Genomic DNA, 23,211 nt, shown 5'->3' on the forward strand with positions numbered 1-23,211 from the left:
TTTAAAAGGCTGCCAGAAGACTGACCTCTATTTTGAAGGTGTTCTCTATTTGAAGGGCTGTCCACTCTAAGTCCAGTTTAAAGATAAAGAACTATCAGAAAGCAGAGCTGGGCCTTGCAGTTGCCCACCAGCAGCACTTGGACAGTAGACTGAGCAAGGCCCACAGGTCACCTGGTCACAGGCTTCCACACTATGGTGAGTTGTACTGTATTCGTATTTAAATTCTAATCATTATTCCTAAATTTGCATCTAAACATATAAATTAGCATATACAAATCGGTGCCCTGTTTTGTCCTCTGTTTTATTGATGTGTGCCCTCTTTTATGGTGATTTACATGTGACCACCCCTTCATGGATCACTGCCTTGTTGTGGCGAAGGGGCTTGCGTAACTCAGTGAAGCCATAAGCTATGCCGTGCAGGGCCACCCAAGACGGACAGGTCATGGCGGAGAGTTCTAACAAAATGTGGTCCACTGGAGAAGGAAATGGCAACCCACTCCAGTATCCCTGCCAAGAAAACCCCATGGAACGTATCACAAGGCTAAAAGATATGACGCCAGAAGATGAGCCCCTCAGGTCGGAAGGTGTCCAATATACTACTGGGGAAGAGCAGAGGGAATTTCCAAGTAGTGCCAGAAAGAGTGAAGTGGCTGGGCCAAAGTCAAAAGGACACTCAGCTGTGGATGTGTCTGGTGGTGAAAAGAAAATCCGATGCTGTAAAGAACAATATTGTTTAGGAACCTGGAATGTCAGATCAATGAATCAAGGTAAGCTGGAGGTGGTCAAATATGAGATGGCAAGATTGAACATCGACATCTTGGGAATCAGTGAACTAAAATGGACAAGCATGGGCAAATTTAATTCAGGTGACCATCATATCTACTACTGTGGGCAAGAATCCCTTAGAAGAAATGGAGTAGCACTCATAGTCAACAAAAGGGTGGGAAAAGCAATACTGGGGTACAATCTCAACAACAATAGAACGATCTCAGTATGAATCCAAGGCAAACCATTCAACATCACAGTAATTCAAGTCTATGCCCCAACCACTGAGGCCGAAGAAGCTGAGGTTGATCGGTTCTATGAAGACCTACAACACCTTCTAGAACTAACACCAAAAAAAGATGTCCTCTTCATCATAGGGGATTGGAATGCTAAAGTAGGAAGTCAAGAAATCACCGGGATAACAGGCAAGCATGGCCTTGGTGTACAAAAGGAAGCAGGACAAAGGCTAATAGAGTTTTGCCAAGAGAACACACTGCTCATAGCAAACACTCTTTTCCAACAGCACAAGAGATGACTCTACACATGGACATCACCAGATGGTCAATACTGAAATCAGATTGATTATGTCCTTTGCAGCCAAAGATGGAGAAGCTCTATACAGTCAGTAAAAACAAGACCTGGCGCTGACTGTGGCTCAGATCATGAGCTTCTTGTTGCAAAATTTCGGCTTAAATTGAAGAACGTAGGGAAAACCACTAAACCATTCAGGTATGACCTAAATCATATCCCTTATGAATATACAGTGGAGGTGAGGAATAGATTTCAGGGATTAGACCTGATAGACAGAGTGCCTGAGGAACTATGGACGGAGGTCCGTAACATTGTTCAGGAGGCAGCAACTCAATCCATCCCAAAGAAAAAGAAATGCCAGAAAGCAAAGTGGCTGTCTGAGGAGACTTTACAAGTAGCTGAGGAAGGAAGGGAAGCGAAAAGCAAGGGAGAAAGGGGAAGATATATCCAACTGAATGCAGATTTCCAGAGAATAGCAAGGAGAGACAAGACGGCCTTCTTAAATGAATAATGCAAAGAAATCGAGGAAAACGATAGAATGGGAAAGACTAGAGATCTTTTCAAGAAAATCAGAGATCTCAAGGGAACGTTTTGTGCAAAGACGGGCATGATAAAGGACAAAGAAGGCAGGGACCTAAGAGAAGCAGATGAGATTAAGAAGAGGTGGAAAGAATACACAGAAGAACTATATAGGAAAGATCTTAATGTCCCTGATAGCCATGATAGTGCGGTCACTGAACTTGAGCCGGACATCCTAGAGAGTGAAATCAAGTGGGCCTTAGGAAGCATTACTAACAACAAAGCTAGCGGAGATGACAGTATTCCAGCTAAGCTATTTAAAATCCTCAAAGATGATGCTGTTAAAGTGCTGCACTCAATATGCCAACAAATCTGGAACACTCAACAGTGGCCACAAGACTGGAAAAGGTCAGTTTACACTCCAATTCCAAAGAAGGGCAATGCCAAAGAGTGTTCAAACTACCGTACAATTGCGCTCATTTCACATGCCAGCAAGGTTATGCTCAAAATCCTACAAGCTAGGCTTCAGCAGCATGTGAACCGAGAACTACCGGAAGTACAAGCTGGGTTTCGAAGAGGCAGAGGAACTAGAGATCAAATCGCCAACATTCGCTGGATCATGGAGAAAGCAAGAGAATTCCAGAAAAACGTCTATCTCTGCTTCATTGACTACGCTAAAGCCTTTGATTGTGTGGATCACAACAAACTGTGGCAAATTCTGAAAGAGATGGGAGTACCAGACCACTTTACCTGTCTCCTGAGAAACCTGTACGAGGGACAAGAAGCAACAGTAAGAACCGGACATGGAACAACCGATTGGTTCAAATTGGGAAAGGAGTGTGACAAGGCTGTATACTGTCGCCCTGCTTATTTAATTTATATGCAGAGTACCTCATGAGAAATGCCGGGTTGGATGAATCACAGGTCGGAATTGAGATTGCTGGGGGAATTATCAACAACCTCAGATACGCAGATGATACCACCCTAATGGCAGAAAGCGAAGAGGATCTCAAGAGCCTCTTGTTGAGGGTGAAAGTGGGGAGTGCAAAAGCTGGTTTGAAACTCAACATTAAAAAAACTAAGATCATGGCATCTGGCCCCATCACTTCCTCCCATATAGAAGGGGAAGAAATGGAAGCAGTGACAGGTTTTATTTTCTTGGGCTCCAAGATCACCGCAGATGGTGATTGTAGCCATGAAATTAAAAGATGCTTGCTCCTTGGGAGGAAAGCTATGGCACACCTAGACAGCATAGTAAGAAGCAGAGACATCACCTTGCCGACAAAGATTCGTATAATCAAAGCTATGGTTTTCCCAGTAGCAATGTATGGCTGTGAGAGCTGGACTATAAGGAAGGCTGAGCGCCGAAGAATTGATGCCTTCAAACTGTGGTACTGGAGAAGACGCTTACGAGTCCCCTGGACTGCAAGGAGGTCAAATCAGTCCATCCTAAAGGAAATCAACCCTGACTGCTCATTGGAAGGACAGATACTGAAGCTGAAGCTCAAATATTTTGGCCACCTAATGAGAAGAGAAAACTCTCTGGAAAAGACCCTGATGCTGGGAAGACTGAAGGCAAAAGGAGAAGGGGATGGCAGAGGATGAGATGGCTAGATAGCATCACCGATGCAATGAATATGAACCTGAGCACACTCCGGGAAAGAATGGAGGACAGGAAGGCCTGGCATGCTATGGTCCATGGGGTCTCGAAGAGTCGGACACGACTTAACGACTGAACAACAACACCCTAGTAGCATCCAAAGGAGTTTGGAGGGAGAGATTCAGGCGCTGTAAAGCTATTCAAGAGCATGATGGCATTTGAATGGGGCTCAGAATTAATGGGGATTTAAAAAAAAAAATTGCCAAAAAACTGGGCTCAGCACAGTACCCTACTTAAATGGAACTGGAAGGAGCTTGTCTGTCACTAATGTTCTCCAGGTCAGAGGCCCTGCTAGGGAAACGGAGCTAGGGGCTAAAGTCAGAACAGCATCCTAGGCTTGGAGTACAGCAAATAGGAGGTTCTTCTCTATTGAGTAGGCTCTTTGCATTTATACCTGAACTGACCAATCCAGAGAGCTCATGTTGTGTTTCAGTCACAAGGGCCAAAGGTGCTTATCTCTGTTTCATCTTCTCTGCTCAAAGAGGGCTCTGGGAACTGATCATGCACACACCATAACTCAGCTAGCTTATTTGACTAAGTCCCAGCCTCACAACATGAGACTTATGGTTGAAGCCCTGAATCCCCTGTGCCCTGGTACAACTGGCTCTAGGAGAGTATCCTCTGTTAAAAAGCCTATTTTCCATCCTTCTAGTTTTACACTAAATTCCAAACTAGAAGCATGGGAGTCTCCAAAGCAGCAGGTCCCTCTTTTTTCTTTTAAACCCAGAGAATGGGTAATGAGCTCCAGATTCAATACCGACAGCATCTATATGATTTTTTTCCCAGTCAGATCAGACTCGGACTAATCTTTCACCACTTGATTTCACATGCAGTTTGTTCTGGAATTTTCTCTCTGTCTCTCCCTTAAATAAAGCTGTTCCAAAGGGCATTGGCATCATCTCCTGTCCATATCTTGTAAAGCATTCCATAACAGGCAAATGTGGGGAGACAGTTCTTCTTGTATTAGGACAAAGGACTCAGAGTGAATTTTCTGCCCCATTATTCTCAGCCTGCCCGCCTGTGTTGACACTATATACGTATATATAGTCTCTGGCAAGGGTGCTAAAATAATTACCCATCAGCCACTGCTGGGGAATCTCCCAACAGCTAAGTTCTGAATTAAACATGCTTCCTCCTAATGAGTTGATTTTATTACTTTGTGAACACATCGAGAACTCATTATCAAAATAAACATCAATCCACTTAGCCCGCTGCAGATCCCCACACGCACTGGCACACGCACTGGCACACGCACTGGCACACACAGATACTAACAGCATCACAGCTGCAGTGAGTCAAGCGTGACTCAGCAGGAGGAGACAAATACAGCCCCCCCCCCCCGCTTCTTCCCTCCGTATTTTAGCTGCCGGCCAAATGTGTTGCTAAAGTAACCAAGGCCTGAAGGAGCAGCAAGGTAGGCTCCGCCCCTCTCTTCTCCTCAGAAACAGTCAGACTGCTTGTTGAAGCCAAATATGAACAGCATGGCAGTCACAGGGGAAAGGCATTATTAAATGAACCAACTGCTCGAGGCTGTCAGGGAATCCCAGCTTGTATATGCACGTCCCTGCTAGGAAGGGATCTCCCAACTTTATTGGTCACAGATTCAGCTCAACAAGCCATTTTGGCCAGGGCAAGAAAATGGGTCGAGAATGTTTGCAAGTATGAGGAGATAATAGGACTGCTCCTTAGGCACATTTGTGTGACTGTCAGGTGGCGGGGGAGGGAGGAACAAATATTCTGGAAGAAAGAAGTGCCATGGGATGGACGGGGTGGTATTTTTAATTTTTTTTAACGTACAATAGAGATTCATTCCTGGACCTTAGTGAACAGGGAGGCACATATGGCAGCATGTGCTGCCATACATATCTCAAACTTGGCCAAATGGGGGTTTAACAATCAGAGCTTTAAAGCTTTCCAGAGACCTAGCCCAGCTCTTGTTCCCTGCTCTGCACCTGTCTTTTTCTTACTTTATACCCTGCCTACAGACTGGCTCCCTGGTACAACTCATGGCTTGGGTTCTGTTACTACCTTTGTCTGCTTACTTTAACACACGTTTTGTTGAATCGACTCTTACAGTTTCTTGGCTTCAGAATTTCTGAATCTCCTCCTGTGAACTATCTCTAGTCATTCAGATAGAAACTGCCCCCTTTGTGGCACATAATGTGATGTCCAAGAGCAATTTGCCTGTCACCCATGAGTTCAAGAGAAATATAATGCACTCTAGCTATAATACAAGAGTAATGGGCCAGTTTCCACCACGCATTGTGGCTTACAAATATTCAATATATGTGATTCCTCCCACTCCAGCCATGAGAACTTGGTAATAAACTTTATTTAAATTGTTTGGTGTTTGCTTTACATTTTTTAAAAGCAGTGCACATTGTCTTTTTGCTTCAGACTTCTCTGTTAGATCTAAGGAAATACTTGGCTCTCCAGCCCAAAATGCGAGGGCATATATAGTCATGGAGGTTTGACCTTCCATTTTGCCAGCACTTGCCCCTCATGTAAAATGGTAGCCTTAGGAAGAATCATCATGTTAGGCTGCTAGCAGCTCCACATTACAATGAAAGATAATACAGAGTTGTCAGCAACTGGGAGAAGTCAGGTCAGCACTCTGTAAGGCTAGAATCAAAAGCCCAGAAGAGAGTTTATTTATTTATTACATTGCTATACCGACCAATAGGTGAAGCTTTGTTGTGGAAGAGTTGTATGTAGTTTAATGGAAGACCAATAAAAGTGCCTTAGGTTGCAATCCTAAACACATTTCCCTCGGTCTGTTGAACACAGTGGGATTTGCTTCCAAAAAACATACATAGGATTGTACTGTTAGTTTGGGGAAATTATGTTTTTTTATTGGACAAGAGCAATTTTGGGGTGGCATGGGGAATTCCTTTCTGGTGCCTGGTGTTATGGAACAGGAGGGTTAAGGATTCTCATGAGTGGAGCTAAATGTGCTTCCTCCCCTCCCTAGCTGGGCACATCTGACTCTCTCCTGGCAGCATTAAGCATGAAACCACTGGGAGAACAGTTACAATGTAATGCACTGCTGTCTATTCTTTCTTTCAACAGGATGGGCTAATCTCACTTCATCCCTTTTCACGGTTGTCAGCTGTTTTCAGGCATTTGGGCAGCGACGAGATGGGGAGGGCCAAGTGAAATTGGATCTATTGTTTCTCATGCCCAGTGAGCATCCTGTCATGTCAGGGGCTATTCATCAATGCCAGCAGGGAATGGTCCTTTCTTACACTGTACTTTCCTGCCCTCCATCTCTCCCAAGTGGCATCCTTCCTGCATGGTCTGGAAGCCAAAGTTCTGCCAAACCCAGCTGGAAGAGACACCTTGAGATACTATGAAAGCATAGCAGGCTGACTAATAAATCATAGAAGAGGAGAGCAAGGTCACCCACCCTCTCCCCCCACAGTAAGGAAGAACAGGGCAATACGTCCATACCACATACCCGAAACAATCAGCCTATGTCATCCCTTATTGAATCACACAAGTACAAGTACAAGAACAAAAACAAAAACAAGCAAGTGCACTATGCTAGAAACAAGGAACGCATTTAGTAAAGCATGACCAGAGAGATCAATCAAACAAGCTGTGCTAAGAGAAAGCCAAGCAAAAACACCAGATCACTATATCTGGAAGAAGAAAAAATGCTTGCCGTCTAGAATCTGGGGTCATCCCAAGAAGCTGATTGGTGGGAGATTCAGGACAGATAAAAGTACTTCTTCACACAGCACATAATTAAACTATGAAATTTGCTACCACAAGATGTCATGATGGCCACCAATTTGGATGGCTTAAAAAGAGGATTGGACAAATTCCTGGAGGATAAGGCTGTCAATGGCTACCTGTCCTGATGGCTATGTGCTACCTCCAGTACCAGAGGCAGTGAGCCTATGTACGCCAGTTGCTGGGGAACAGGAGTGGGAAAGTGCTGTCGCACTCGTGTCCTGCTTGTGGGTTTTCCAATGGCAGCTGGTTGGCCATGGTGTGAACAGAATGATAGACTACATGGACCCTTGGTCTGATCCAGCATGGCTCTTCTTATATTCCTATCTCCTCCTGAAATGGCATCGAAGATAATGCTATCCACTGAGTCTATACAAGATATTTTTGTTCTTACTTCTATAGCTAAAATTTATCCTGTGAAGTAACCCATAAGCCAGCTTTCCCCAACCTGGTGCCCTAAGTTGGGGAAGTTGGATTGCAACACCCATCATTCCCAGCTGGCATGGCCATTGGAGGGCACCAGGATGGGGAAGGCTGTTAATGGGTTGTGGAGATGGCTGTTGGAGATGAACAGTAAGAGCAGGTGGTGGTGGTGGAGCTTTGTGAGAGACCTCACATATTTTTTTGAGCTGTTAGTTCTGTTAATGACTCAGAAGCAGTGGGAACCTTTCCAGCCAATTCAGAGTGCCTTCCAGACCAGCATGACATATGTGAATGAACCCATCCCCCATCTAAAGATGTTATAAACTAATCTATTGTTTTGACTCCAAGACACCAGTCACAGAATCGCTCCACGTCCATAATACATTACTGCCCTAGTCCAGCGTCTTGGACCAACTAAGGAACAGCACGTTTTCCAAGCCCTACTCAAAAGTCTAAAGAAATACCTGATTGCTCCTCAGTGCTACACAGAAGACACCCCACAGCTTCCACAGAATAGACCAAATCACCACTTCATAAGGCATTCCATTTATACAGTTCTGAACTCCAAAATATCATTTTTTTCCCTCCATCAAGTGAACGTTCACAATTAAAAATGAATTTCATGTCAGCATATAAGTTCTGGACAGACTTCACAAAGGAGTAAATGAATGTCTCCAGCTTTTGTCTTCCAAGATGTCAGCCTAGATGCTTATAATAGTCTTTTCTCACCTTAAAAGTTCGTGATTAATGGATAAGTTGTTAGGGAAAGGGTTAGTTCTCTATATGGGCCAAACAATTGATTTTTATGCATCAGTGTGGCATATATTCCTGGAAGGAAGATGTTGAATAAATGCAGCAATAAAAGAGCTAGTCAATGGCCAGCACTTAAGCAAAATTAAGTCCATTTTTTTCTCTCCGTTGTTGATTTATCAATTCTCCCTTTAGAACTGTGTTGACTGACAAACTCAAATAAAAAATCAGCAGCTTTGGGGCTGATAAAACCACACATGGGATGGATTTCTTGCCTACTTTTATTTCATCATCATGGAATAGTTGCAGAAAAGGCAGCAAAGTGATAGGCTTGAACTTGTTTGTTCTTTAATCTCTGGCAGATGTTGGCACACACAGGCCAGGAACCAAGGTCTTTCTGTTCCACAGACAGAAATTATTACTATAGAATGATTCTAGCAGGCCTTGGAAACAGTAGAACATTCCCATCTTCATGGATTGCCCAGTCCCTGTTGGCTGAGGGTCTCAAACTCTTTAGTATCAGTTCAGCCTGCCATTCAGTATAGAGGGCTTTACCAGCATAGGTAAGAACATAACTCTCCCTGAGCCTATGCTGGTGTAGCTTTGAACATTGGCAGAGGGGCTTCCAGGGTGAAAGAAGAAGCAGGGGAGAAGAGGGAACTGAGAAGAGAAGATGGCACAAGGGAGAAGATGACACCTCCCTACCACCACCCAATTTGCTTGAATGCATTGCACAGGTACAATAAGGGCAGCACTGATGATGTCTGTGTATCTTTGCAGTGATAATCAAGGCTTTGGGTTCATCCAAAGCTGCAGTTATCTAGCATTATTATCCTATGAAATGATACAGTGGTTTCTGACAACTAGGCTTTTCAGATAATTGAAAATGATATTGGAAGTTTAATTTTTCCGTGGGTGCTAGTAAGGACATATGAAAAGCCCTGCTGGATCAGACAATCGGCCTACCTATTCTAGCATTCTGTTTGCACTCTGGCCAACCAGACACCCATGGGAAGCCCACAACAGAGCTGGCCTTGCCATTAGGCAGAGTGAGGCAGCCACCTCAGGTGGCAGGTACTGGGGAGCACAAAGCAGTGGCAAGGTGTTGGATAACAGACCTATGTATGCCACACAGCCTGCCCTGTGCCCCCATGCAGTAGAGGATGCTGTTCTGTCACCAGGGTTGAAATAAGATTCAACTACTAGTCTAGTTGGCTTCTGTATCTGGAATAGTGGGGCTGGGGGTGTCATCTTGTCCTTCGCCTCAGGCAGCAAAGTGTCTTGTGCCAGCCTTGCACAAGCACCCTCCCGCTTGTGTTCCCCAGCAACTGGTACCGAGGCCTATTGCCTCTGATACTGGAGGTAATATATAGCCTTCATGATTAGTAGCAATGGATAGCCTTATCCTCTATGAGAGTCCAAGTCATGAGCTAATGAAAGCTCACAATTGACACACAAAAGAACTCTCCTTCATTTGACTATAAAACCCATTCATACTCCTTGGCTTTGAAAACAGGGATTCCATTTCTATTATCTATCCATCTACATCTCTATATATCACATATTTGTTATGCTTAGCATAGCTTGGAACTCTGAGCCTCTCTTTCATTAGATTTTTTAGTTTTGAGAAACATCGTTGCAGATAAGTTGTATATGCATATTTTTTTAAAAAATAAGTGCATGTTTAAATTCTATAATATAAATTGTGTACATTGTTCTATAGATTTCCCTAAAGAAGGGCCAACATGTAATCCAAAATGTGTTGGAACTGTTTATTTTTGTGGAATAAAACACCTCTTTTGCTTACCCCACTGCTTTTTGGAACAATAACAATCAACCACAGCACTTCCTCATCAGGCATATTTTTAAAAAATTAAATTAGAAAAGTAAGAATATTATCCTCCTGCTGCCCACCATTTCAAGAAAGTTTACCTGATTTATTTTAAATTACCTTGCAGGATTGCTGGAAATGAAAAAAGAAGCTTTGAGAATCTGTGTGATTCTTCCCCCCTCCCCACCCACTCACTTTGTGGGGAGAGGATATAATAATTGGGGCTACTGAGCATGTAACATTGTGAACAAATGTAGCATTTCTGATCTTGTGGGAAGGGCCTTTCTTGCCTGTCCTGCTCACCACAGGACTTCCATTTGCCAAGCCAAGGAAGAGGAAACAGACTAACAGCTTTGCAAGTGCTTCAATTAGCCACTGCTAAGTTTAGAGAGAATTACATAGAATACAATGCCTGATCTTTTTAAACTGCTTCTCTCTCCCTTTCTATGAGCTAATCATCCCATGGAAATGCCCCCTCATTAGAAGGAAAACTTGCACACACAGGCACACAAAAAGTGATCAATTAAAAGGCTCTAAAAATAACCCTGCACTTCATCAACTCATTATGAGTCATGAATACAGTAATACGGCTGGATAACTTGTCTGCATGAAGCTGCCCTCTCTGTCCTCAAGCCTTCAGCAAAGCTGGGAGGAAAAGCTTATGCCAGCATAGGAACAGTTGTGTGGAATACAATACACAGCAAACTAAAGCAGGCGAGGCAGATTCCATCACCACCCGTATTCTCCAGTTCAAGTTCCAACTCTGTGCCTACCTTATTGACAGTAATGCGGTATCCCTGAAGGCTCACTTTACACTCACTGTTGCACAAGAATGGCTAGCTGGGATGGAGAGTGGAATGGGGGGGGGGAAAGAGAGAGAGAAGTCCCCAGAGGGCATGTTGAGATTCCCCTGAACAGATAGATGCTGTCCTACCTTTCTTACACTGCCTGGCATGATTTGACCATGACCCCATCCTTGCGACTTCATTATTAAGTCCAATCCTCTCCCTTCACTTTTCTTCTGTCCATATGAGGCTGTGAGCACTTTGGCCAGGAGCCACATCTTTTATAAAAACATAAGAACTACCTTGCTGGATCAAACTAAAAGTCCACCAGGTTCTTTGTCTTTCACAAGGGCGAGTCAGATGTGATGGCATCCCCTCGTGTTCATTCCTGGCATCTGATAACCAGAGCTGTTTCTCTGTAGTTTCTCTCAAACTACTTTTGAACATGGGAGGTACCATTTAACTATCATACCTACTTGTGCTCCAAGCACGCACACACCTCTCTGTAGATGTGTATGTGAGATGGAGACCCCCCCTAGCTTGCATCTAAATTTTTGCATCTGTACCAGAGAAGGGGACGGCAGAGGATGAGATGGCTAGATAGCATCACCGATGCAATGAATATGAACTTGAGCACGCTCTGGGAGAGAGCGCAGGGCAGGAAGGCCTGGTGTGCTATGGTCCATGGGGTCACGAAGAGTTGGATACGACTGAACGAATGAACAACAACAACCAGAGACTCTCAAAGCTTCCAGACAAATATTGGGGGCAGCTGATTCATCGTCTCCCCTGCTCCCCACCCCAAACTGCACATATCCAATTTGTGCATGCCAATCTCTGGCTGCTGAAACTATTCCAGCAGCCAAGGCATCAGCCCCTTGAGCGCAGTTTTTTGGCAGAAATGTGAGATATAAATTAAATAAATACTAAATAATCTATCTCAGCCAGGAGAGAAGGGGGGAGGCAGTACTGAGGAGGGTAGCCTGCATCTTCTACACACTGCAGACAAAACTGCCCTAAGAACAGTTATCCATGTTCCCCACATAGATGAGTACGGCTTCTTAGTGCTGTCACTACCAATTCCACTACTGCCATCCAAATGGGCTGATGACAGCAGCACAACCAGTTCCCTTGGCTTGAGCTGAACTGCATGGTACTAATTATTAAACAATATCAGGTGGTCTCTACACTTGTGGTTCCCAAACTTTCCCACTCCAGGACAGAAGAAAGATCTCCGTGTTTTCTCCAGCACTGCCAAAATATTCTCTTCCCTTCCCCATTCCTTACAAAAAGATTTCACGCTGTTTGAAATGGTCTCTCATACACCACTCACTAGAACATGGAGACCACTCCTGCTTCTGGAGTCATGCCCGTGAGCTGACACCAGATCATCTCTGTATCCCACTCCCCAAAGGCCCCCTGTCTGTGGGCCAAGGGAGAGAGGAATGTAAGACTGCATTCCTACTTCGACCAGCAGGGAAGAAGAGATCCCTGCAGGGGGAGACCACATGCATCAGAAAGCATAGCTACAGAAGCTGGCCATCACTCTGCTTGGTGACAGGTTGGGATGCATGAGAAATTAATTTCATTTAGTTTTTGATCAAGATATTCCAGTTTGCACCTTCTGAACCAAACACAGAACTGAACACACTCTGTATTCAGAGTCCATACATTTCTGAGCTTCCAATGTGGACTGCGGACACAAAAATGTGTTCGACAGCATGCATACTGAAAAATGCACTTGAAAGATGTGTACTTTTGGGAAATACACACAAACATGCTTTAACCAATGTGAGAAGAACGTGTACATTTCTAATATGTGCACAACTGATGTGTACATTTGGACAAATGTGCTTGAAAATCTGCATTTTTTAATTTGCATTCAAACATATGAATTTTTCTGTGAAAAGAAAAAAAGCATGCAATTGGATACAGACACAAGATGGAGCAAGCCTCGAGGTAGAATATGGAAAATTTTGACGAGCTGAGGCTCCACTTGTATGCACATCCCTAGTGATAACCTTGCACAGTTCAATGAAGTTGGGTGCACGGGAAGGTCTACTGCAACACCATACACCTTGCAAAGAAATACAAAGAAACCGGAACCAGAACAGGCTCTAAGCTTTGGGCAAAAGTGACATTCTAGCATACTGGGCAAGAATAGGGCTTATGTACCTTATATGCTTGTACCTCATCCATCCTGCAAGGAGCACAGGATGGTTCTTCCTTTTCTCTTTATCCTCACAACAACCTTGTCAGGATGGATGTAGGCTGAGAGATAGTCTGTGGTCCAAGTTCACTGTGAGCATGTTGAATAGGGTTTTGAATCTGGGCCTCCTCAGTCCTAATCTGGTGTTCTAGCTTAGCCCTGCCCAACCCAACCCAGCACCATCCATGTGTGTTGGATTACAATTCCCAGCATCCCCAGCCAACACATCTGGAAGGTACCAGGATGGTCAGGGCTGCTTTAACCTAACATATTTCAAGTGTCTGAAGACCCTGCATTGATTTCTGGACCCCAGCAATGCACAGGTCTCCAGTCTCCGCTTTCTTGGCTATAAGTATACAGCAATTAGATGCCTAGGATTTATGCAGCCCTGGCACCAGATTAGCCATCTGTAATACCTGGCAGATGGTCACATGACATCTAACTACACCACCGCCAAATCATTCAGGGGAAGACTGAGCCAAGTATGGCTTGAGGTTGCAATTATGCATGCCTGTGGCAACCACTGAGGTCAGTAAGCCAGTCTGCATAGCAGCTGAAGCGCTTTAAGGCAAATTGAATAAGATATGGCTGGAAAATGTTCCATAATATTTGTAAACTGTTTGCCAAATAGGTTGGCTCAGCAGCTGCCAGGTATACACCATGGAACCAAAAAATTTCAGTCAGCCCTTGCACTGTCTGCAAACTAGCTCTCTGTTTACTCTGACTCCCTGTTCCAACTTCTGCCATACAGAGAGTAGAGGAAACAAATGGGCAGAGGAGTGAACAAGGCTCCTTAAATGTCCTCATCCAGCTTATCTTATAGTTTAACAGACTGCAGAGTGACTAAGCTGCGTCCTGACAAAATAGTCATATTTTTTTTTCCCCTCAGAGTTTAAGGGCACAGGCAGAGGATGCCAGAAACCTGATGCCTATCTCTGTTCAACATTTTTGGAGGACAGTTGCATTATGGATACTGGGGAATGGCAGATTACTTCGGGAAAGATGACAATGGTTTAAAGTGGGGTGGGTGTGGGTGGTGGAGGACAACTTGTGGCCTTCCAGATGTTTTAGCCTAGAACTCCAAGCATCCCTCACTATTGGCTATGCTGGCTATGGCTGTTGGGAGTTGTAGGCCAAAACATCTGGAGGGCACCAGGTTGGAGTACACAATAGTGGGCTAGATGGACCAATGCTTTGACTCAGTACAAAACCACCATTGCCCAACCCTGGGTTAAAGGCTGAGACAGCTGGGGGGTGAATAAGCTATAGGAGGTAGCGAGGACATGTGTATTTGTATGTGCATGGGGGCGGGATTTTTATTTCTCCACATGGCTTGAGATGGAAGCAATGGGTAGTGTCCAATGTTAGTCCTACATAGAGAAAACCCATTCAAATGAATGCAATTTAAGTTAGTTTTGACCAACTTCAGTCTCATTCATTTCAACGGCTGTACTCTACATAGGACTAACATTGGATACTACCTAACAATGGAGAAGTAGTGATGGCTGTACTTAAAATACTGGGTAATTGTATGAGCGCTGCTGGCATAAGGTACCTCTTCCTTTATCCCACTATTTGGATAAAAAAAAATCCACTGTACAGGAAAGTGATCAAATATTTGAGAATAAACAAATGGCAGCAAGGACCATCAACCAGCTGCCTCAGCTTACTTTTAAACCCCACCACCCCTGACCATCCATGTGTCCCAGAGCCAAGCTTTTTCCAGAACCAATTTGCAATGTTAGCCACCTTTGCTCCATGGGTAGGAAACAGCCATTCATCTCCAGTCACTAACTCATTTCTCTGTGTGAGCCTCCGGGGTTCAGAAAGGGGAAACTGGCAAACTTTTTGATAATGACAATCTATCACTGCCTGGCTATGTTGACCGTTGTGCCCTGAGTCCAGGCAGGAACTCAAGGTTAAAGGACAGAGAGAACTTTTACAGGTAGCCGGTTGCGTAAAAGGCAATTAGCAAGTACAGCTAAAATTAGATCAATGACTTCCTGCTGTTAATGGTCGAAAGCATCACAGCTTCATTTCCCTGCCTCCTTCCCCCTGTGAGGACCTTGGCATTCTTGTGCAAGGCTTGGCGATGATTTATGAGGCAAAAATTGTCATGCACATGCAAAATAAGCTAGGGGGAATGTAGACCAAAAACTAGCTGGCACTTCTTATGGAAGACCCTACATAAACATCTGCATTGTGATTACAGTGGAATATTGTCTCATATGAACTTGAGCACGCTCCGGGAGAGAGCTCAGGACAGGAAGGCCTGGCGTGCTATGGTACATGGGGTCACGAAGAGTCGGACACGACTGAACGACTGAACAACAAAGTTAACATTTTAGAAATGCCAGTGGTACCTTTGTGGCTCTTCCCCTGCCCTATGCTGAAAGTCAAGTGTATGACACTAGATCAACTCATTCCCACTATGGTGTGTGGTAATGGATGAAAGGGTGGGCTTGGACCTGGGAGATTGGGACTCAAATTCCAGCTCTGCCATGGGAAAATAGCAACTGCTTTATACCACGTCAAGCTAGTTGTCACCAAGCCCAGTATTGTCTATTCTGACTTAGGAATGAGAGAAGAATTTGTTCAGTTTGCATTTTAATGTAAACCTACTTAATTCACACTTCCTGAATGAATACACAAACCGAAACATAGTTATCTTTCAGTATTCGCACTTCTCCAAATTTTGTAATGCGATTATCCAATCAAAAGATGCATACATAGGTGTGTATATTAAGTAAAAGTATAAACACACAAATGTGCATCTTCACAAAAATAACAGGAAAAAGCATTGTAGTCACAGAAATGGCTTGCAGAAAAGTGTATTTTAGAAGAAACGTGCACAAAAATGCATAAGGATTTTCATGCAGACTTAAACTGAGAGAAACCAAAATTGACAGATTTGCCCATTCCTACTCTAGCTGGCAGTAGCACTCCAGGGTCTCAGATAGGGGTCTTTCACATCACTTGCTACCAGGTTGTTTAACTGGAGACATCAGGATTGAACCTGGAACCTTCTTCATGAGAAGCTTGTGCTCTCCCACTAAGCTATAACCCTCCCTGATGAACATACTGGCTGGACTTGAACAACTGAGCTGGGGTGTCCTTATCTGCAAAATGGGAATAGTGGTGGCTTACCTCACAGGGTTGTTGTGAGGATGCATAAGCTTTTTAAAAGGATTTGCATACTTCAAAGGCTACAGAAATTATTGGCATTAATTATTTATATGCTTAACATTACACATTAAGACAGTTCAGATTGCCATATTTTATGACACTCACATTAGAATAAAAATGTTTTCCAGTGTGTTCAATTATATTAGATTTGCTAGACATATCCTGGTTATATTACTCACGAATGTATGCATTTTGATCTGCAGGGGACTGCATTCTTTCAAGGAGACCTGATTTGATTTATATGCTAAGCTTTTGTAACCCTTTTTTGCTTCTCTAGACATCGTTTGGGAAACTTCAGTGAAAACATACACACAAACTCTTTTTGAATTGAAGTGGTATCACCCCAAACAGATAGAGGAGGCAGATCTGCCATCAGCAGAGGTTTTACACAACGCAGATGACAGGAAGCTGCCGGAATAGAGAGTTAGCAATTTGGGCTGTCCCACTTTCTGAAGTTTGCTGGTACTTTTACACATGCCGAGATCAGCCAGCTCCCTGCCACTGGCGGCTTTTAGCTTCACTGCCACTCAACACACTGCTCCTTGATTAGCAGAGAGCTGCTGTTTAATCAATCCAGGGCAGCAACTCCATGTTTGCTTATTTGTTTTTCTCAAAGCACCTGCACAGGGTCCATCAAACAGTTTGTGTTCATCAGTGAGCAAGTACATTTGGGCACTGTATGTTGAGTTTTCATAGTAAGCTGTTTCCAGCTTCTATTTACTCTGCGGTAAGGGAAAGATAGCCTGCATCATTATTGTGATTGCCTATGCTCCAGGATTGACTCTTGGCAAGGAGAACCGTTTTCTAGGCCTGAGCCCCGATGAGCCCTTGCTTAAAATGATGACCTGGTTCTGTTTGTCAACTCAAGGGGAAGCACAGGGAGCCTAGCCTCTGTGGCAACAGTAAAGTGACTTGGTGAAAGTCACATCTCCTTAGCTCTGTCTTTGATTATGGAAGAGGCGTGAAGTTTGCAGTACAGAAGAAGGGATGCTGAGACTAAAGCAGGAAGGGAAAGGGTCAGGCAGAGGTAAGGTTGTTTATAGTCTGTGGAGCAGAGAGAGAGAGAGAAAGAATCAGAGAAAGAGAGAAAGCAGACAGATGTTGTTCAGCCCCCATTGCTCCTATAAACAGCACTATGATGGCATCTCATGACAGGCCTATTAGAGGATGCATAGGGCTCTCACACTCGTCATAGCAAAAAACAGAAAGAGTGTATACACGCGCATGCGCGCACACAGCCACCCTAAAGTCACTGCTAAGTGTTTGTATGAGAGGATTCAAACCGCAGAAGATCATGGCCTAAAAATATTCCTCTGCCACATTCAGCATTACAGAGGTAAGTAGGCTTAGAACCTTCCCCAGCCCTCATTAAAAGCTGTGTTTTTGCACTTAGAGAGATTGCCTGGCCAGCATTCACTCCACATCACCCACTTCTGCTCTGCCTGCTCTCTCACAACCTCAGCCAGCCAAGGCTTCCTGCCTGATGCTGTCTCTTGCCTTGCTGCCAAAGGCTGCTCTGCAGTTTTGGCCCAGTCCCGTGGTTTAAAAGCTCTAATGATGCTATTAAGGCACAAATCAGTTTATGAGGATGTCCTCATGCCTCTGTCTTGCCAAACCTTTTTCCTGAAGAAGGTGCGAGAAGGATTCAAGCCCCTCCTTGGTTTTAGGAGCTTAAATATAGTTTACTGTAATCATCCTAATTATGACATTCAAAGGCATTTATAAAATATCAGTGTGACATAACTAATGCTTCTTAGTGCAAAAGGATAGCTTAGATCAGAGGGATTTCCCCCTCCCCCGAAGTTCTTGATGATCTCTCCCTTAATTGCCAGAGAAGTGATGGCTAGGAATCATATATGAACAACCACTCAGATTCCACAACCTGAAAATTCAGTTACGGATTTTAAAATCAATTATGCAAACCTTGCCATTGTATTTCTAGCAATGAGAAAGTTGGTGCTGGGATCCTTGGTTCAGATCCTAGATCAGCCATGGATGCACCAGAAAGTCAGTTTTCAGCTTCCCATCTATAAAACAGAAGCAGTAATTACCCTCTTTCGGTACTCCTTGGAAGGAGATGAAGGTTGTAAACCATATATTAAAGAGAAATTAAAGAGACATTTGCATCCAATTAATTTCAGTGCCTCTTTCAGAGCACAAATTTTTGAGGGTTTTCAGAGAATGAGGCCAAGTTGACAAAAGGGGAAAGGAAGAGTGGTGTAGCATCAGGTCAGCAATGAAAGTGTGAAAAATAAGGTGAGGTGCAGGTAGAAGTCCTATTCCCTGATTGCAAATCCCACCCAGTAGATCAGATGTTTAACCTTTGAACAAGAAGCGTCTGCAACTTTTCACATTTTTCTGACATAATCATGAGGACTAGAAACTTGCCCTCAAGTCAAATGAAATAGGAGATTTCCAGGTTTCTGAAAAAGCCTCTGCACTATATATTGCAATTCATACTGCCACATAGAGTTGTGTACTCCTTACCCATGCAAGAGTAAAAAAAAAAAAAAAGGTTTAAATTGTCACACATAAACAAACTTCCTTTGCAGATGCTAGTATGGCACCTAATTCTGATGGGAATGTAAGGTTAGTTGAAATTCTGCCAAAGTATTGATGAATGTCAGGATCAAGTTTAACTACATATACTTTAAATTTAAGCTAAACAGGACAGGGTTTATTCGATCTGCTAGTAAAAATTAAAATAATTTGAACAAAACATATCTGATTTAACCATAAGGTTTGTCCTAGTTAACTTGGATGCTTAAGAAATCCAAACACTCAGATTTAGCCAGTTTGCTAGACTATTTGACAACCATTAACATATTTGCAAATATCAGTATTCAAGAATCCCACTGCAAACATTCATTTATGAGCTTGCAGAGAGATCCGTTCCAAAAATCAAGTTTATATTGTATGAATTCAATATATTCAAAGAATTACTCTTCACGCTCCAGTTCTAAGCATACAAAGGTGCCCTTTAGATTTTAGAGTAGTGGTGTGGGAGGTGCCTTTCCGTGGCCTCCTCCCGCGGTCTTGCTGTTAAGATAGGCAACAATCGCATGGCAGAGAATGGCAAGACTGGCCTGGTCCACACAAAGGACGGTCTTTGAATGTTACAGCAGCACCATGGGATGATGTGTCGGAAAAGCAGCTCCCACATGGTTGCTGGAACATCTAAAGGGTACCTTATAAAGAAGCACATTTGAATGAAATCAATGGGAGTTGCTTCCAAGTAAATGTGTTTAGAAGTGGGAAGCAAACATTTTTATGCTAACCAAATATTTATTTACAGTGCTACTTCTGGCTGAACCAGGGGGTTATATCCAATGTTAGTTAGTTTAACTTAAGTCTCATTCATTTCAATAGGTCTACTGTAAGTAAGACTAACAGTAAATACGGCCCAGAGAACCTTTGTTCACAGAAAGAACTTGATCCAATTAGTAAATGCCACAATTTGTTAATTATTCAATGGTCAAATATTCTATTATTCACCTGGTCCTACTGGATACTTTTGTACCAACTTTTAAAGCGCGCAGGAGCTTAAAGGAGAGGGTGGGGGGGGGGAGATTTTCTATTAAAAACTGATCAGCTTGAAGCAGGAGGACCATAAACTACCAAACACATACCCATTATAGTATCTATTGTGCTTAGTGGTTATCAAACATGATCTCACGCCCCTTCCTCTTCCTACCCTACAGACAGGGGTTTAGATGGAATTGGAAATCTGCAGGGGGTGGGGGACAGACGACTGAACTACAACTATAAAGAGGGTTGAGTGGGAATCAAGATACCACATGAGGGAGAGTTGGGGCAGTTCATGGAGGTTTGTGGCTGTGCAAAGGGAGTTCAACTAGGGGAGAAGAGGGGTTGGCAGTTGAACACAGACTGTCCAGCTTTTAAGGGAGTGATCCCTATTTAGCTGTCTATGACGAATTTATTATGTTTTTATTCGGCCTTTCCTCTAAGGAACTCAGGGTGATATATGTTCTTATTCTCCTGCTTTTATCCTCACAACCACCCTGTGAGGTAAGTTAAGCTCAGGTTGCAAAATATAAAGTGCTGGTTCTTACCTTTAAGGCCTTGCATGGTTTAGGTCCAAGTGCCTCCTCCCCCACATCCCAGCCCTCCACCTTAGGTTCTCTGAGGATTATCTGCTGAGGCTGCCTAATGTGAGATTAGCAGCCACATGAAAGAGGACCTTGTCCTTTTGCCACCCCTCAACTGTGGATTGACCTGCCAGTTGAAATGCGCCTGACCGCTTTGAATGTTTTAAAGCAGGAATTAAAGACTCTATTATTCCAGCAGGGCTTCCCCATTTAGAACTCTCGTTCCTCTTTATTAACCATTACATACTGGTTTTATCATCATGAGAAACGCTGGGTTGGATGAATCACAGGTCAGAATTAAGATTGCCGGGAGAATTATCAACAACCTCAGATACATAGACAACAACACCCTAATGGCAGAAAGCGAAGAGGATCTCAAGAGCCTCTTGTTGAGGGTGAAAGTGAAGAGTGCAAAAGCTGGTTTGAAACTCAACATTAACAAAACTAAGATCATGGCATCTGGCCCCATCACTTCCTCCCATATAGAAGGGGAAGAAATGGAAGCAGTGACAGATTTTATTTTCTTGGGCTCCAAGATCACCGCAGATGGTGACTGTAGCCATGAAATTAAAAGACGCTTGCTCCTTGGGAGGAAAGCTGTGGCAAACCTAGACAGCATAGTAAGAAGCAGACATCACCTTGCCGACAAAGGTCCATCTAATCAAAGCTATGGTTTTCCCAGTAGCAACGTATGGCTGTGAGAGCTGGACTATAAGGAAGGCTGAGCGCCGAAGAATCGATGCTTTCGAACTGTGGTGCTGGAGAAGACTCTTATGAGTCCCCTGGACTGCAAGGAGGTCAAATCAGTCCATCCTAAAGGAAATCACCCCTGACTGCTCATTGGAAGGACAGATACTGAAGCTGAAGCTCAAATATTTTGGCCACCTAATGTGAAGAGAAAACTCCCTGGAAAAGACCCTGATGCTGGGAAAGATTGAAGGCAAAAGAAGGGGACGGCAGAGGATGAGATGGCTAGATAGCATCACGGATGCAATGAATATGAACTTGAGCACACTCCGGGAGAGAGCGCAGGACAGGAAGGCCTGGCGTGCTATGGTCCATGGGGTCACGAAGAGTCGGACACGACTGAACAACAACAACAACAACTGTTTTTATGCTGTGTTATTTTTATTGTTGGATTTTTTTGTTAAATTGTTTTTAACTTTGTACGCTGCCTAGAGTATTTGTATATAGGCAGGTTGTAAATTGAATAAATAAATAAGCTGAGAGAGAGAGTGACTGGCCTAAGAACCCCAAGTTCACTTCATGGATGAATGGAGATTTAACCCCAGGCCTCCCTAATCCTTGGCTAACACTCTAACCACTAGACCACACTGGGTCTCAACAAAACACATCAATAAATCCAAGCAACTGGGAATGCTCGATACCTGAGGACTGGTTTACAAACTCATCTGGCTTGTGGCTGGCTCCTTCATTCCTTCCTCTGCCTGGATTCAATGATCATTCAACATGCCTCTGAATACCAGTCATGGGGAACAACAGTAGGAGAGAGTTATTACCCTCATATGTCTTACTTGTGGGCTTTCCAGAGTAACCTGGGCTAGACCTACACTACTGCTTTTTATTGGTATTGAAGTGCACTGATGACTGTTGGGGCATGTTAAACACGCCATATACTGCTTTTCTCGTGTTATTTCCCAGTTTTTAATCTGTATTATCCAAAATACCCCAACAGATGTCATTGTGTGTGCCATGAGGTATAAATGTGCAAGAGGGATATAGTGTCACCATGCTGGGATTGTATCGATATGACACGAGGTGTAGATCTGGCCTTAGTTTGCCACTGTAGGACAAGTTGCTCGACTAGCTAGCCTTTTGGTCTGATCCGGCAGGGCTCTTCTCATGTTCTTATGTCTCTTCATCTGCCACACAAATGGTCACAACATCGCATGACACTAAATCAACCCACTCTTCTGAGGTCTGAAGAAGCATGTAAAATTGCTGCATACTTCAGGCAAGTGATTGAAGGATAGTCATAGCTAGAGATGAATGAAAATTTCATTTTTGGTCACAAAACATGCAAGCATGCCTTGTTCAAAGCCCCGAATGCAAGTGCGAGCACATGTCCACCAAAAATATTCAAACTGCTGAACACATGCTCACGTTCGTCTCATTCCCAATCCCCAGTTTGATCTGTGCAAATTTCCTCAGTAGACGAATCAGAGCTGCTTTAGTCTATGGAGAAAATTTGGGGAGATGTGCGTAAATCTACCATTGGATCACTGCTCAATTTGCGCAAGTTGCCTGTTCATACAAAGTGAGCAGAGAACAGGAATCCGGCAAGAGACAAGCGGCAAGGCGATTCTTGGAGAATCCTAGTGAACTTGAGCAGCATGTGTTCGCCCATGCCTACTCATAGTAGCCCCTAAGGACTAGCTGACTGCCATCTGGTATATGGCAGTGGTCTACGAAGGCAGGGTGTGGTGCTGTGGAATGCATTTTAGGGAGGGCTTTCCTCCTGTACCTTTCTCTGTCTCCTTCCCTTGATACACATGTCAACCTTAGCCTTGAGAAAAAGCCCAGCCAACAGAGGCCCAGTCTATCAAGGATTTGTTTTCTGTACAAAACCAAAGCCTCTTTCCCTCACCGCCCCCCTTAAAATGACAGTAAGCAGTATTGGAAAACAGCTGGTAGACTGTGCCCAAAGTCAGCAGAAAGGGCCCTCACTGCCTCCTGAGGCTAATTTT

Source organism: Heloderma suspectum, chromosome 2 (genome assembly GCF_057233095.1).
Source record: "Heloderma suspectum isolate Gila_16-S chromosome 2, 16-S_ref, whole genome shotgun sequence".
Classification (NCBI taxonomy): domain Eukaryota; kingdom Metazoa; phylum Chordata; class Lepidosauria; order Squamata; family Helodermatidae; genus Heloderma; species Heloderma suspectum.